Source organism: Erithacus rubecula (assembly GCF_903797595.1).
Source record: "Erithacus rubecula genome assembly, chromosome: 17".
NCBI classification, from domain to species: Eukaryota; Metazoa; Chordata; class Aves; order Passeriformes; family Muscicapidae; genus Erithacus; species Erithacus rubecula.
In genome coordinates, this window is record NC_136669.1 from 4,035,923 (window position 1) to 4,049,237 (window position 13,315).

At 55.4% G+C, this 13,315-nt stretch overlaps 1 protein-coding gene across 3 annotated transcripts in view; it reads left to right on the top strand.

The window, feature by feature from the left end:
- The first annotated feature begins 9,616 nt into the window (after positions 1-9,616).
- ELFN1 (extracellular leucine rich repeat and fibronectin type III domain containing 1) overlaps positions 9,617-13,315 on the top strand; it is a 98,582-nt gene continuing 94,883 nt past the window's right edge. The window contains exon 1 of one of the 3 annotated variants that reach the window (XM_079320913.1): positions 9,617-9,954. The gene's annotated coding sequence lies outside the window, so the exon portion shown is untranslated. Of the gene's footprint in view, positions 9,955-12,848; positions 13,000-13,315 lie in introns of those variants that run through there. The other 2 variants (XM_079320915.1, XM_079320914.1) reach the window with 2 other exon arrangements.

The window sequence follows — 13,315 nt, forward strand, 5'->3', positions numbered from 1 at the left end:
TGGAATATGATGGAGTAGAACATGTCACATGGTTGTGTCACCCCCACTGAGGCCAAACCAGCTGTGAGCTGGGCAGGACGAGCTTGCTGAGTTGTGTCCCTGTGAATCTGCCACCCAGGGGGGGAAATGGGGACAGCTGGGCAAATTTCTCCCTTTTTTATTGCTGCCACGGCAGTCCTTGGCTGCTCTGAGTGGGAGAGTCTCAGAGGTGAGGCAGGAGAGTCAGTAAAAATAAAACAGAAAAGAAGAAGAGCATGAAAGGCAAAAATACATAACTAGGGCAGATGTCCCACCCTCTCACTTTGTACTGAGGGATGGAAATTGCTTTTTCAGATTATTTCTCTGTCTGGAAAGATATTTGTATGCAGATGTTGCTGGTGTGGTTGGTGTCTTGACTAGTCCTTTTCATTTCAATGGTGCTTCTGGAAGAGCCACGTTTCCATGCACTAGGTTTGAGCAGTGACTCACTGAGCCTTAACCTGGGTCATCCCTGGTGATGCACACGGAGGCAGAGGGGATGCCAGGGATGAAGAGTGGCTGAAGGGATGTCCTCAGCAGGAGAAGGGATAGTAAAGATTGAGTTGTGCTACAGCTGCAGCCCCTCAGTGCCTTCAGGGGAGCATCTTCAGTTCCTGCAGCTCCTGCCAACACCTGCTGGATGCACTGGGCCCCAGCTCAGACCCCTCTTCCTTCTGACTGCTCCTAAATCACCGCGTTTCCCTTCTCCATTTCTTTTGCACTGGGGGCTTTACCCCACTCAGCATCACTTCCCTGCTCATCTCCGGCTCAGACAAGGCAGGAAACGTATTTTCAATGTATTAATTAAAATGTCTTTGCAGCAGAACATCTGCATGGAGAGCGATAGATCACCCAAGTGTGCGTGTGCCTGTGCGTTGCAGCCTCCCAGATAACGCATTGCTTTGCATAATTTATTCCAGCCAGCACAGCAATCATTTTCATAGCCTGTGATCTTCAAGTATGCGATTATCAATCTGCAGCCCGGCTCCATGTGACCCAGGAGTTAGATTATTCCCAGATAAAGGAGATTCAGGACGTTTGGTGCTCCATCACCTCTAGCCAAATGGTTGGATGGGATAAGATCAAGCATTGTTTTGTTAGATCCCACCCCATCTTCTCAGGTATTCATCACTGTCAGCTATTTTGGGAGAGGATGGTCTTTGCCAATGATGCTATTCAATTTCCTGATTGTTCGGCTCATATCAGTTTAGCTTGAAAGATAATAAGATAGAAACCAGAGACTTCCCAGTCAATAAAAGGAAACCTCAGAGGCTTTTTCAGTCTTGCATCTGTCATTCTTTGTTGATATTTTAGCTGCCGAGCATATGACAGCTGGTTGTAAAACTCCTATTTCCTCCTTCGAGAGAATTAAATGAAGAGCATTTAATTTATTCCATGGAGGTTTCCCCAAGTGACCCATGGAGCAGGTCTCTTACTGGCAGCTGGACCAAATCTGGAGGGATTTGGAGCTTTCTTCACCCATGGGAGAAAAAAAAGTGATTTCGTTACCTTTTCTCTTCTTTTTTTTTTTTTAATCATCAAACCAATTCTGTGTTTTCTAGTATTGAGTACCACAAACCATTGCTGGCATCTGTGGTGCCAACCTGGCCCTGCCAGTGGCAACCAGCATCTCCTGAGTGGAGATCCTGTCCCAGCATTGCACTGGCCTCCAACCTCCAGGCACTGGTGCAACTGGGAGCATTTCTCCTGCACACAGACACACAGGTGGGCACCCAGCACCATCACTGGGGACATCTCAGCCCCTTCAGCAGGTCAGGACTTTAATGGGCTGGTGGTTAATGTCACTAATCAGTATCAGGGGAAGGCTCCCTTAACTGTGCCAAGGGCAGGCAGCTGCTCAAAGCAGCACAATAATTATGTATAGCCCAAGTAATTATTTTTGTCACATCTTCCTGGCAGGAGAAGACCATTTGTGGGCTGGGTTTAGCTACCTTCCACAACACGCCTGTGTCTTATTTATCCAGAACAATACTCTCAGTGTGATTTTTCTGTCGTCTTTTTGCCTTTTAACGTCGTTTCCAGCCCACACTGCTTTTAATTTGGTGAGGTAAATTGAGACTGGGAGGGGAAGCTGCAGAAAAGCTCCAAACTCCCATTCTCTGAGCAAAACATTCCCCTGGGATCTGATTGCACTGCTGAATAGCTGGTCCTTCCCTTCCCAAGGGCCCTGTGAGTCTCAGTGGAGACAAATGCTATTTTGGATGGCTGTAGTCACTGCATGGCCAGGGCTTGTTGTGGGATCTGCTCACAGCTTTGGAGCCTTTCCAGCAGCTCCCTCCTTACCTGGGGACCTCTGAGTCAGCAGCCCCAGCTGCCCTATTTTGAATGGTGTATCAATAAAAGGGATGTTACCAGAGCACTGCCTGCAGAGTCCTGTGCTGGCTTGGTGTGGATGGAGGAGAATTGCTCCCCACACTCTCACTTCAAGGCTGCACTCAGCCTGCCTGGGCCCAGCTGAAGAGGTGATGGGTTTGAAGGTCTCTGCTCCTGGAATCCTGGGGAAAGGAGATGCACCCCATGACTCATTCTGAGCCCATTTCTATTCTCTTCCTTCTCCTGCATCTCCAGTCAGCCTTAAAATAGGAGAAGAAGCTGAGATGGTGTCATTAATCCCAGATTTGGTGGATTGAATAGCTGGATTCCCATCTGAATTTCTAATTTGTTCGTTGCTTTCAGCCATCTTAATTTTTTTCTGCTCTTCAGAGCCAAAGTCTAAATGTTCACAGCTGAGCCATAACCAGTTCTGTGTTTATCTTCACCTACACATCTCAACTATTCTCTCCTTTCTCCCCATCTCACTTTGGCCCAAAATACAAATGACCTTTAAACAGCCTTAAACAGTGCAGGTGGCCACACACAGGAACCAGTAGCCAGCCTCCATGGTGGCAGTCAGCCATGGTACTGCCATTTCCCCTTGCCATGGACATCTTGCAAATGCAGCTTGAAGGTTCTGATGAGGTTTCCCTGTCTGGATTTTGCACCCCTCACCTGTTGCATCCACTGTGGAGTTGCACAGTTTTGAAAGGCACATTCTGTTTTGCACAGGGACAACCTCCAAGTCTGCTTAATACATGAGTGCTCACTCAGAGGTGTCCTTTCATTTACTGCTTTCACCATCAGCAATCTGCAGAAGTTTAGGGTGCCTTAGGGAATTCCTGGCTTTAGCATCTTTTCCTTGGTAACAGAGCAGCTGCTCCCAGTGCAAATGGGTTTCTCCCAGCCCCCTCCCCACCCCGTCAGCATTGCCCATCCTCTCTTTCTTGGCTTGTCCCTCCTCCTTCCTCTTCCTCTGGGTGTACTTGCAAAGTGTTTGCTATAACTATTGAAATGGATATAGTGGCAATTTGGGGAGAAGATGCTGTTTAAAGCTCTTTAATTTAAAGGATGCTAATTCACTCCACTCCATCCTCGGGTGAGTTATCCAGCTATGTGCAAACCTCCTTTTCTCAGGGTGTCAAATAGGAGGATGATTTTCTGCAGGCTATATTTAGAGACTTTGCTGAGCCCATGGCCCATAGGGCATCCCACAAGGACAACTGGGGAAGCAGGGAGCTCACAGAAGGCAGAGATGCTTTGGGATACCCTCCCCATGGAGCTGGAATGTTGCTGGGATGCTGTAGCCCATGCTGGGGCTCCCTGGGGCCAGCCCCTTCTGAAACTCTGCTTTGTCTCTCCTGCTTGGGAGCACAAAAAGAGGGGAACCTGAGGAAGGCTGTGTTTTGTAGCCAGGGATCAGGGTGAAAGCAATTGCTGGGAATAATAATAAGAAACTTGGCTACAGATCTCCATCCCAGGTCAGGTGCTCCAAGGGCTGTAGTTAACCCATGTGAAAAATTGGCTGGAGACTCCGTGCAAACCAGGTTCTGCCTCCAAGGCAATCAGGATAAATAGCTCTTCAAGCCAGAGGAGCAGCTCCAGAGAGAAGCCACGGGGCGATTCCCTGTGTTTAAAAGATCCCTGCAATTACCATCCCAAATGATTCCTGTCCTGGGCCCGTGTGCTCCATCATCTCCCAGGCTGATCCATGTGTCCCCACACAATTGCTCTGCCATCTTCCCCGTGTGATATTGCAGGATATTCCACTGCATTAGCAAGTCCAACATGTTTTACTGCCCACTGTCTCTCCATGCAATATTTCACTGTCTCCCTGGCTATTATCCTGGCGGCACAAAGTCCCATTGAAATTCACGGTGCAAGTCGCCCATTTGTTTCCTTTGAGCTTTGCAGGGCTGCTCTATGCAGCTTTATGCATATCATTTTTTGCTATGCAAAGTGAGGGTAATGACTTTACCTGCTCTCTTTCAAAGCACTGAACAAAGCCTGTCCCCATGCCTAGACTGATTTTGGAATATTTGTTCTAGGGTTTGAGAGGGATGAATCAGAGCTCTTAGGGAATGTGCAATCTGATGCTCTGTAAATAAAAAGAAAGCCATGCTGCATCTACATGTCTCCAAGGCAGGCGTGTGCTCCCTGTCAACCTTTCTTGCTGGAATCAGCTTTGGGGATGGCTCTGGCAAAACTGAACAGCTTCATTTTAATGACAGCCCTGGAGCAGCATCACTTGGTTTGGCCAATGCCACTGACAAGACTTGAACTGACTCTGCCTTTTGAGGAACAGATGGTGCCCCTCATGCATGACAAGGTGAGACTCCTCCAGCAAAGGGTCACTGGAGGAATCCTCATGGACACATCAGGAGTGTGGGAGAACCAAATGCACAGCAACAAAGGGAAGGTTTTGCTGTGAAGACCTTCAGACTCAGGCTGGCTTTCCTCCACTGCCACCCCAAAGGAGACTGAACCTCAGGTACCCATGGCATGGCTTTGATGTCTTGAATGAAGCTTCCAAATCAGTGATCACTTGTAAAAATGGGGTTCATGGTGTCTGTGCTTGGATCTGTGCTGAGATCCAAGATCTCAGCAGGGCAGAGACAAGGCTTCCCTCTCCATACACTGGTGTTTGGACATGGCTAAGCATGCAGGGTGGATTTTGGGCATTGCCCTGGGATGCATGGTTTGAAATATGTGTTTTCCTGGGCCATGATCGAATTGCAACTTGAAGATTTGGTGACAAACTCCTTGGTTTGAAAGCACCCACAAGTCGAGAGTTATTCTCCCGAGAGACTTATGAATAGCACCTAACAAGTGCACTGGAGAATTTCTCCTTTTCTTTGTGGACAATATGTGTATGACAGAGGAAGGACAAAATATCTTTAAAGAATTTGCTCATTTTGAATTATTTACTCTGTCTTCTTTCTTGGAGTCCCCAGGAGGAAGATGGTGTGCAATCTGCATTACAATAGCATGTCAAGGTATCCAGAAGGTCCAAAAAAAACCCATCAACAGTGGGATGAGTCCCCTGGGGCCTTGGGGAAGGACATCCAACCCTGCTGCACTGAATCCAGAGCTGCAGATGTAGGCTCCACAGGGATGCAGGCACAGCAGGGAGACAGTGATCAGCACCAACAAGGATGAAGAGGGCCAAATGAAACCCATTTTCAGGCTTAGTGGTCAATACAGGCAGCACACAGGACAGGGAAGTGTCTCTGCTTTGGGAGGTGGGTGAGCAGCAATATCTACATGGGAGCTGCACCATCCTCATGGACATCCCCTCAGCTGCCAGGCCCAGCAAGTAAAGGTAAAATCAGGGACCAAGCCAATCCTGGATGTCCCCACATTGCAACTGAGCAGAGCAATCATGATGCACAATCACTCCTCACCTGGGCTCTGGGCTGGCAGGAGCCCCCTGCTCCCACTGCTGTCACCTCCCACCGACTTTCACTGACTTCTTGAGAGTTTCAAAGTCAAACTGAGAGAGAAACTCAGAACAAATGGGGATCTATAAAAACACATCTGAGCTGCCAAGTCTACAGCAGATGTGATTTGCAATGGATGAGGTATTAATGCCCTGAAAAATTGGAGTAATGATGTGCAGTAATATTTGTCATCACCAAGGCTGAGTATGTTAAACAAAAATGTTTTGAAATGCAGCTTCTGCCTGGGCCTGGTAACTTTCCCAGATGTAAATATTGCAGTTGTTTTCCAAACATTCTCTAAATACCATAAGGCCGTAGTCCACTTACAGCACTAACAGCCCATAAAATGTCATTTTTTGTTTTCTAATTAATCTGATGATTTTTAGATAGGATTTGACAACAACAGTGGAAAAGTATTTCAGGCTGAAAAAAATTATCCTTTGGATGTCAAGTCACCCACAGCCAAGCTGGTGCCTCACTGGGTACTGCAGAGCAGCATCCCCTCATCCCCTCATCCTGCTGGATGGTGACTCATGGTTGGGCAGCTCTACTCACCCTCCAGGTGACAGGGGACAGCCAGGGGACACCAGCCAGTCTTGTAGGGATGTGAGGGGGGTCATCACACCCTTCCTGCAAGCATCATCCTCCCTTTTCTCTGGTGAGAGCTCCCTGTTGGGGTGCATTTTTCAGCTGCCCACAGCAGAGAGGGGAGCTGGAGGCAGAGCCCTCGTTGGGGTCTGAGGCTGGTTGGGTTTTCACCCTCTGTGGAAGGTGGGTCATTGCTGTTGGGGATTCAGGTGCTTGGGATTTTTAAGGCAGTTGAAAGCACTGCTTTTGGGGGGAGATGAACAGGATAACCAAGCAGAGAACTCCAGACCTCCATCCCTGGCCCACACGGGGTCCTGTGGAGGTGTGCTGGGTGTTGTGGCTCTCCCCCAGGCTCTGCACAGAGACAGTCTCACGGTGTCACATTGTCACCCTTCCCTCCAGACTCCCCTCTCTACAGGGACAGCAGGCTGTGACACTCACTGTGACACAAGGAGAATCCAGAGTCAAGCCCTGCAGCTGTGGGCACTGCAGGGGAACAGCACAGTCCCTGCCCTGAGCAAGGACAGAAAGAGACATCACCTACCCAAAGTCACACTTTGTTTCTTTGTCTTACTCAACGCCTCCCCGTTCTGCTTGGGCAAATGGAGCAGTGCCCAGCCAACACTCTGTCCTTTGGCCAGCATTTCTTCCCAGGTGATGCTCAGAGAGGCAGCAGAAGAGCTCTCATTCCACACCCCCTCCACACCCTTGTGGGAAGCAGCCAGTGTTTTATTAACCACCTCTCCCTCCTGAACTGCCTGTTAAACTGGGTTAGGGCTGCTTGAGCCTGCTGTGTTAGACATCTTCTGCTGGTGGAGGGGAAGGGCTCACAGGAGCTCTGCTGACCCCAGACACCTTTCTCACAGCACTCCTCCCGCCATCTCGCATAAATAGATCAGTCATCCCAGCATGGCTACGTCTTCTTTTACTCCTTCCTGTCTTTAATAATATTATCAATGTCTGGTTTAGATTTTTACTAAATATAGGGGCCAGAGTCTGGACTGGCGTCACTTCCTCCCAGAAGAACTGGAACAGCTTGCTCAGAAGTACTGACTCCTTTTATTAATTTATCTTGGTTTGCAAAGTTGTTTGATTGTACCAAGTCTTTCCACCCCCTGTTGACCTGGCAGCTGGATGAAATGATGCTGCTTAAAGCCTGTCCTTGATCCATGGGTGAGGTTTGAGGTTTTTATGGCTGCCTCTCCCAAAGCAGCCCTGAGGAGCAGGAACAGTGTACCAGCAGGCAGCAAATTTGCAACAGGCCTTTGGCAAACCTTCCCTCTCCTCACTGCTGATCTGCTTGGGTGAAGATCTCTAATGGAGTGCCAGTGGCATCCATGTCCCCTCTGGGTGATTCTTCTTCCAGCTGCCTGGTGTCAGTTGCAGTTCCAGAGCTGGCATGAGCCATGTTTGTGGCTGGCCCAGGGTTTGTGTGGCACAGATGTGGGGGCTGAACCCTAGAACACCCTGTTCCTGGCGCCAGGAGGGAGCTGGCAGTGTCTGTTCCCTGCCCAGGGAAACCAGGCTGTTCCTTCTCCTGCAAAGGCAGAGGAGGGATGGGATCTCTTACCTGTCATGTCCCCAGGAAGATGTTTGATCCCAGAGCCACCCTCATGGTGGCCCCTGCTATTTCATGTCATTGCCTAAAAGCAATTTCAATGGAAATTCCTCACATTTAGAGACATGGGAGAATGGGATATCCCTGCTTCAGGGAATGAGGGGTCTTCATGCTTCAAGGGCATGAGCACAGGTGGTGATGGCAAAGGAGAATGGAAGAACCTCAGATCAACCTACTCACCCAAGAGACCAAGACCCTGGGGACTGGGTCACAGCTGTGGAAGAGAGGATTCTGGATCCATTCTCCATGCCCATCCTCTCCATCATGCAGGGTATCTCCTGCATTCCCGTGGGCTCTTTCCCTGGACTGTGTGTCTAATGCAGCTGAGTGCTGTGCCAGGTTTCCAGCTGCCATTTGGAGAGGGGCCATTGCTTGCCTGTTCCCAGGCTGTCTCCCAGCTCTATTACTCCATGCTTCAGGTTTTTTTTGGCTGTGGTGGTGTTGGTGTTGTTGCTATTAAATTGAAAAGAGTAAAATTTCTCTCCTGCACCCATCCTTTTCTCTCTCCCCTGTCATTGTCTTGCAGGGCTGCAAAAGGAAATTGCTGGCTGGGAGGTGGTTTCAGAGATGGTTTGAGACACCTCAAACCATCACAAAAAAATACATGGGCCAGTCCTTACCTCAAATGACAGTGCCTGGGGAGAGAGAAGAGCACTTCTGTTCCAAGAGCCGGCTCAGTGCCAGCCACACTTTAATCATGCTGATTAAAGGTGTGTTGTGTTGCTAAAACAGCATAACAAACCTGACCAAAATGGGGAGGCAGGACGGCAGTCTCAGGGACAGGTGAAGGGAGGTCTGAGGCAGGAGATGCCTGGGAAGGGCTGAGCACAGAGTCTGGGGACCCCTGGGGGCTGTGAGTGGAGACTGTGGTCCAGCCCCATCAGTGTCACAGCCAGTCCCAGTCTTGGTGCTGCCCAGTTTGGCCCGTGGAAGTTCAGATTTGGTTGAGGGGCGGGGTGGCTGTCATGCACACATGGGGACACACAGAGATGTTCACACAGAGACCCGTGTGTGTAAATACAGACACACAGACACACAGACACACAGACACACAGACACACAGAAACACCCGGGACCTTGCACCCTCCCACCGCACAGATACACCCCAACAGACAGACACACACCCCAGCCCGATCATCCCTGCATCCCCTCAGGGTGTCACCACACACACACAACAAACACAGTGGCACACCCACACACAAAGACAGACGTCCCCGACACGGACACTCACACCTTCACAAGCCCTGTACACTCGCAACCGGACTCTCACAAGGTGTCACACACACAGGCAGTGTCACACACATGCCAGGTCACAATCGGAGTGTCGTGCACACACGGCACCGCGCAGTGTCACACTCCCAGTGTCACGGTGTCACACACCCCGTGTCACACTCACAGTGCCACCCACACACAGCCCCCACCTCCAGTGCTAGCCCGACCCTGCCGGCCAAGCTGTTTATCGCTCCGGGCCGTCCCCGAGCCCAGGACAGCTCTACCGAACCGTGCCGTGCCGTGCCGTGCCGTGCCAAGCCGGCACCGAGCCGAACCGGACCGTGCTAGGCCGTGCCGAGCCGAACCGTGCCGCGCCCCACCGCACCCCCGCACCCGGCCGGAACCGAGCCGAACCGCGCCGTGCCCATCCCATCCCACCCGAGCCGAGCCGTGCCGAGCCGTGCCGCTGGAGCCCCCCGGGCCTGGCAGCGCTGCCCGGCGCCGCCTGCACGGGCAGGGCTCTCCGCCTGACGCAGTGAGGAGCTGCAGCCCTTCTCTTGTCGGAGGCCGGGCTCCAGCGCTGGGATTTGCTCGGCTCCGGCTGCGTTTCCCTGCCCGCCTCCTGCCCCCGGCCCGCCCGCCTGGAAGGGCGCGGGGAGCCGCAGCCGCGGGTGCGTCCGCCGCCCATCACCGCGCTCCGGGGCTGGGCGCGCCGCCGAGCGCCGGGAGCCGCCTCCGGAGCAGGTAGGAGCGCCCGCATCCCCCGCATCCCCTGCATCCCCCGCCGCAGCCCGCCCGGGCCCCCCCCGCTGCCGCCCCCGACCCCGAGCGGAGCCCGCCGCTCCGTTCCGCTCCGGCCCCGCGCCCGGTGCCGCCCCGCCGCGGCGCCCGCGCAGCCCCCGGTGGCCGTTCCGTGTCGCCAAACTTTTAGCGACTGCAGCCCAGGCTGGGGCTCCGGCGGGAGGGGACCGCGGCGCGGGGAGCGGGCACCCTCCTGTCCGCGGGCGGGGAGTCCCCGGGATCGGCCGGGGCTGCTCCCGCTGTCCTCATCCCCACGGCGAGCGGGAGATCGGCACCGGAGCAGCCCCCCGCGGAGCCGGGAACCGCTCCGGCCGCTCGGCCCGTGTTCCCGCCCCCGCCCATGGGGGATCCCCGCTTCGGGGTCTCCCTCCGCCGGCGGGGTGCGCCCCGAGCCGAGCATCCCCCGGGGGAGCCCCGGCAACAGTTGCCTGCGGGAAGCCCCGGTGCTCCGGGAGAAGAGCCGGTGCCGCGGGCAGTAGCATCGCCCCGGGGGCAGGGGGCTTCCACCCGGGTCCGCACGGAGCGCTCGGACAGGGAACACCGCCGCCCTCACCCCAAATAACCCTGGAGGCTGCGATCCTTGGGCCGGGAGCTGTGGCAGAGCCGCTCTCCGCTCTGCTCCCCCCCGCCCCCCAATCCCTTCTGCATTCCCACGCCGGCAGTTGGGACCTGCCTCCCCCCACACGCGCTCCTTCAGCGGCTATTTCTGTCCTCGCCAAGCGCGCCGCACATAGAGCTTTAATTAAAGAAAATTAGTGGAGGAGGACGGGGGGTGTCCGTGCTCCGGGGAGGGGACAGTCGCCGGGACCTCGCCGGGTGCTGTCGCTGATGGCTCGGGGGAGGCGGGGGGCAGGTGCCCGCCTGAGAGTTTGAGCCGCTTTCACTTGGTTGGTTGTTTTCTTGGTTTTTTTTTTTATTTTTTTATTTTTTTAGAAAAGGGCGGCGGTGGTGGGGGGGTGTGGTACGGACACACGACGATGCGGGAACGTGTTCCTTCCCGGAGGCTGTGTTGCAGTTTTAATTATAATGACAGATGTTGTCGTAAAGTTCCGTCTCGGTCCCTGAATACAGGCAGAGCACGAAGCACCGGCAAACTCGCCCGTCGGACCGGGGTACTCGCCCGTCGGACCGGCACTCGCCCGTCAGCGCAGCGCAGTCGCCAGAGAATTTTCTTAGTTGCGTTTTAAATGAGGCTCGGCCGGGTCTGGGGGTGCTCGGGGCGGTGCGTGAAACCCGGGGGTGCCAGGGAGGTGGGGACAGCCCCCTCTCCCTGGGCAGGACCCCTCCAACCAGCCCAAACCCTCGTCCCGCTCCACGTGGAGCGTGGATGCTCGTCCCGGGACCCGAGGGCAGCCGCGCCCGGTGCTGGGGCGATGTCGGGATCCCCTTCCCGCAGCCCCTTCCTCCTCCAGCTCTCCCTGGACAGAATCCTCGGCACCTCCGCTCATCCCTGCCTTTCCGGCTCGGGCGGGGGGGACCTGCGGTGCTGCCCACGTCCAGGCTGTGATTTGCAGCCCCGGGAAAGCCCCGCGGAGGGAGGGGGCGTGGGGGGGACTGGCATCACCAGGCTCCCCCGGGGCAGAGCCGCCGCTCCCGCCTCCCCGGCCGGGGACTCGCCTCCTCCCGTCAGCTTCGCGCGTTCCGCCGCCGGTTCGCGCTGGATTAAATATTTAGAAGTTTGCAGCGGTGAATAAAGCGATCGTTAATCGAAATTGATGGCACCGATGCAAGGGGGGTGGCACCGGCGGCAGAAACGGCGCGGCTCAAGGGGAGCGGGCGGGGCGCTCCTGGGAGGGTTTTTAAGGGGTTTCACTCCAAGTTGGGGGTTTATCGCTCCGAATGCTGTGGCAGCGCCAAAATCCGAGAGCTGCTCTTCACATTTCCGACGATGTCTTTAAAAAGCATGGTTTTTTTCCGCCCTGCCTGCCTGGAAAGAATAACCCCGTGCCTTCACAGAGACGAGGCAGTCCGCTCGAAATGAGCACCTAAAATCCCCCGTCAGCAGCTCCCGCCGTGCAGGGTTCACAGTCCCCCAGACCCTCCGGGTTTGCCCTGGTAGCGGGGGGCAATGGGCAGCGGGGTGCTGTCGGTAGGGACCGGGAGCGTGTCCCCAGCTCCTCGAAGTGCAGCGCTGGGCAGCTGGGGGGACCCCTGTCCTGGGGAAGGCTGGAGCAGGAATGAAGTGTGATGATGACCTGCAGGAGCGAGCGGCTCCCGGGGTCGGGGCGGCCTCCGCCCGGTGGGATGGAAAGGACTCGGGGCTGGCGGGGTGGTCGGTGAGCCCTGGTCCCCACGCCGGGCTCCGCCGCCCCGCTCCGAGCTTGAGCAGCGCTTCTGCCAGCGGCGGGGATGGGGCAGCGCTCGGCGGAGCGGGATGCGCTCCTGGCGCGGGTACGGAGGCAGCGGGAGAAGGGGAGGAAAGATGGGCTGGAATTGGATGGAGGGGCGAGCTGAGAGGGAAAGAAAGGCGAGGGTTGCCCGGGCAGCGGCCGGGGATGCGGGCCCACCCGTGCCCTCTCCGCAGAGCCGCTGCTCGGTGAGAGCCAGCGGCGATGGGCAGCGGCTTGGCGTGGGGATGGGGAAAGCGCAGGGCACAGCGGAAAGCCCTGGGGCAGCCTCGACGCCCCTGCTAAGGTGCCAGAGACAGTCTGTACCCCTCCAGGGAGGGTCGGTGCCGTGCCCACGCCCCTCACCCCGCGCAGGGGGACGCGCCCCCGGCCCGGCGCTGCCCACGCGTGTCCCAGCCCGGCCGCCGCTCCGGGCTGGGGCAGCGCCGCTCTGTGACAACAGAAAGCGGCTGGAAAGGGGCGAGGCGTCACACGCTCTGCCTCCGGGAGGCAGGGAAAGGCTGAGGGACCGATGGGAAGGCATGAATGAATGAATCTCCATAAAGAGCCCCAAGCAGCAGGGAGAAGGAGAGAGGAGGAGGAAGGAGAGGAGGAGGAAGAGCAGGAGCAGGGCAGGCAGCAGCAGACGTGACGCCGGCAGGTAAGAGGTGCCGGTGCCTCCGGGATGGCAGGCTGGGGGGCACAGCCAAAGGGGGACAGGAGCTACCGGGACCCTGCATGGCTTTGGGTTGTTTTTATTTTTTTTATGAAGCATGTTTGCTTCCTGACTCCTTGCAAAATGTGAAGTGCCTAAACTTCCTAAGACTCCTTTCCTCTCCCTGTACTGCTGCCCCGAGCCGGCTTTAAAGGGTTCCGGCGGCAGCACCCGGCGGGGGGACCGGCCCCGGCGGCTGGAGCTGCTCCGCAGCGGGGCGGCCCCGAGCCGGGCCAGCCTGCGCGGTGCCAGAGCCAGAGTT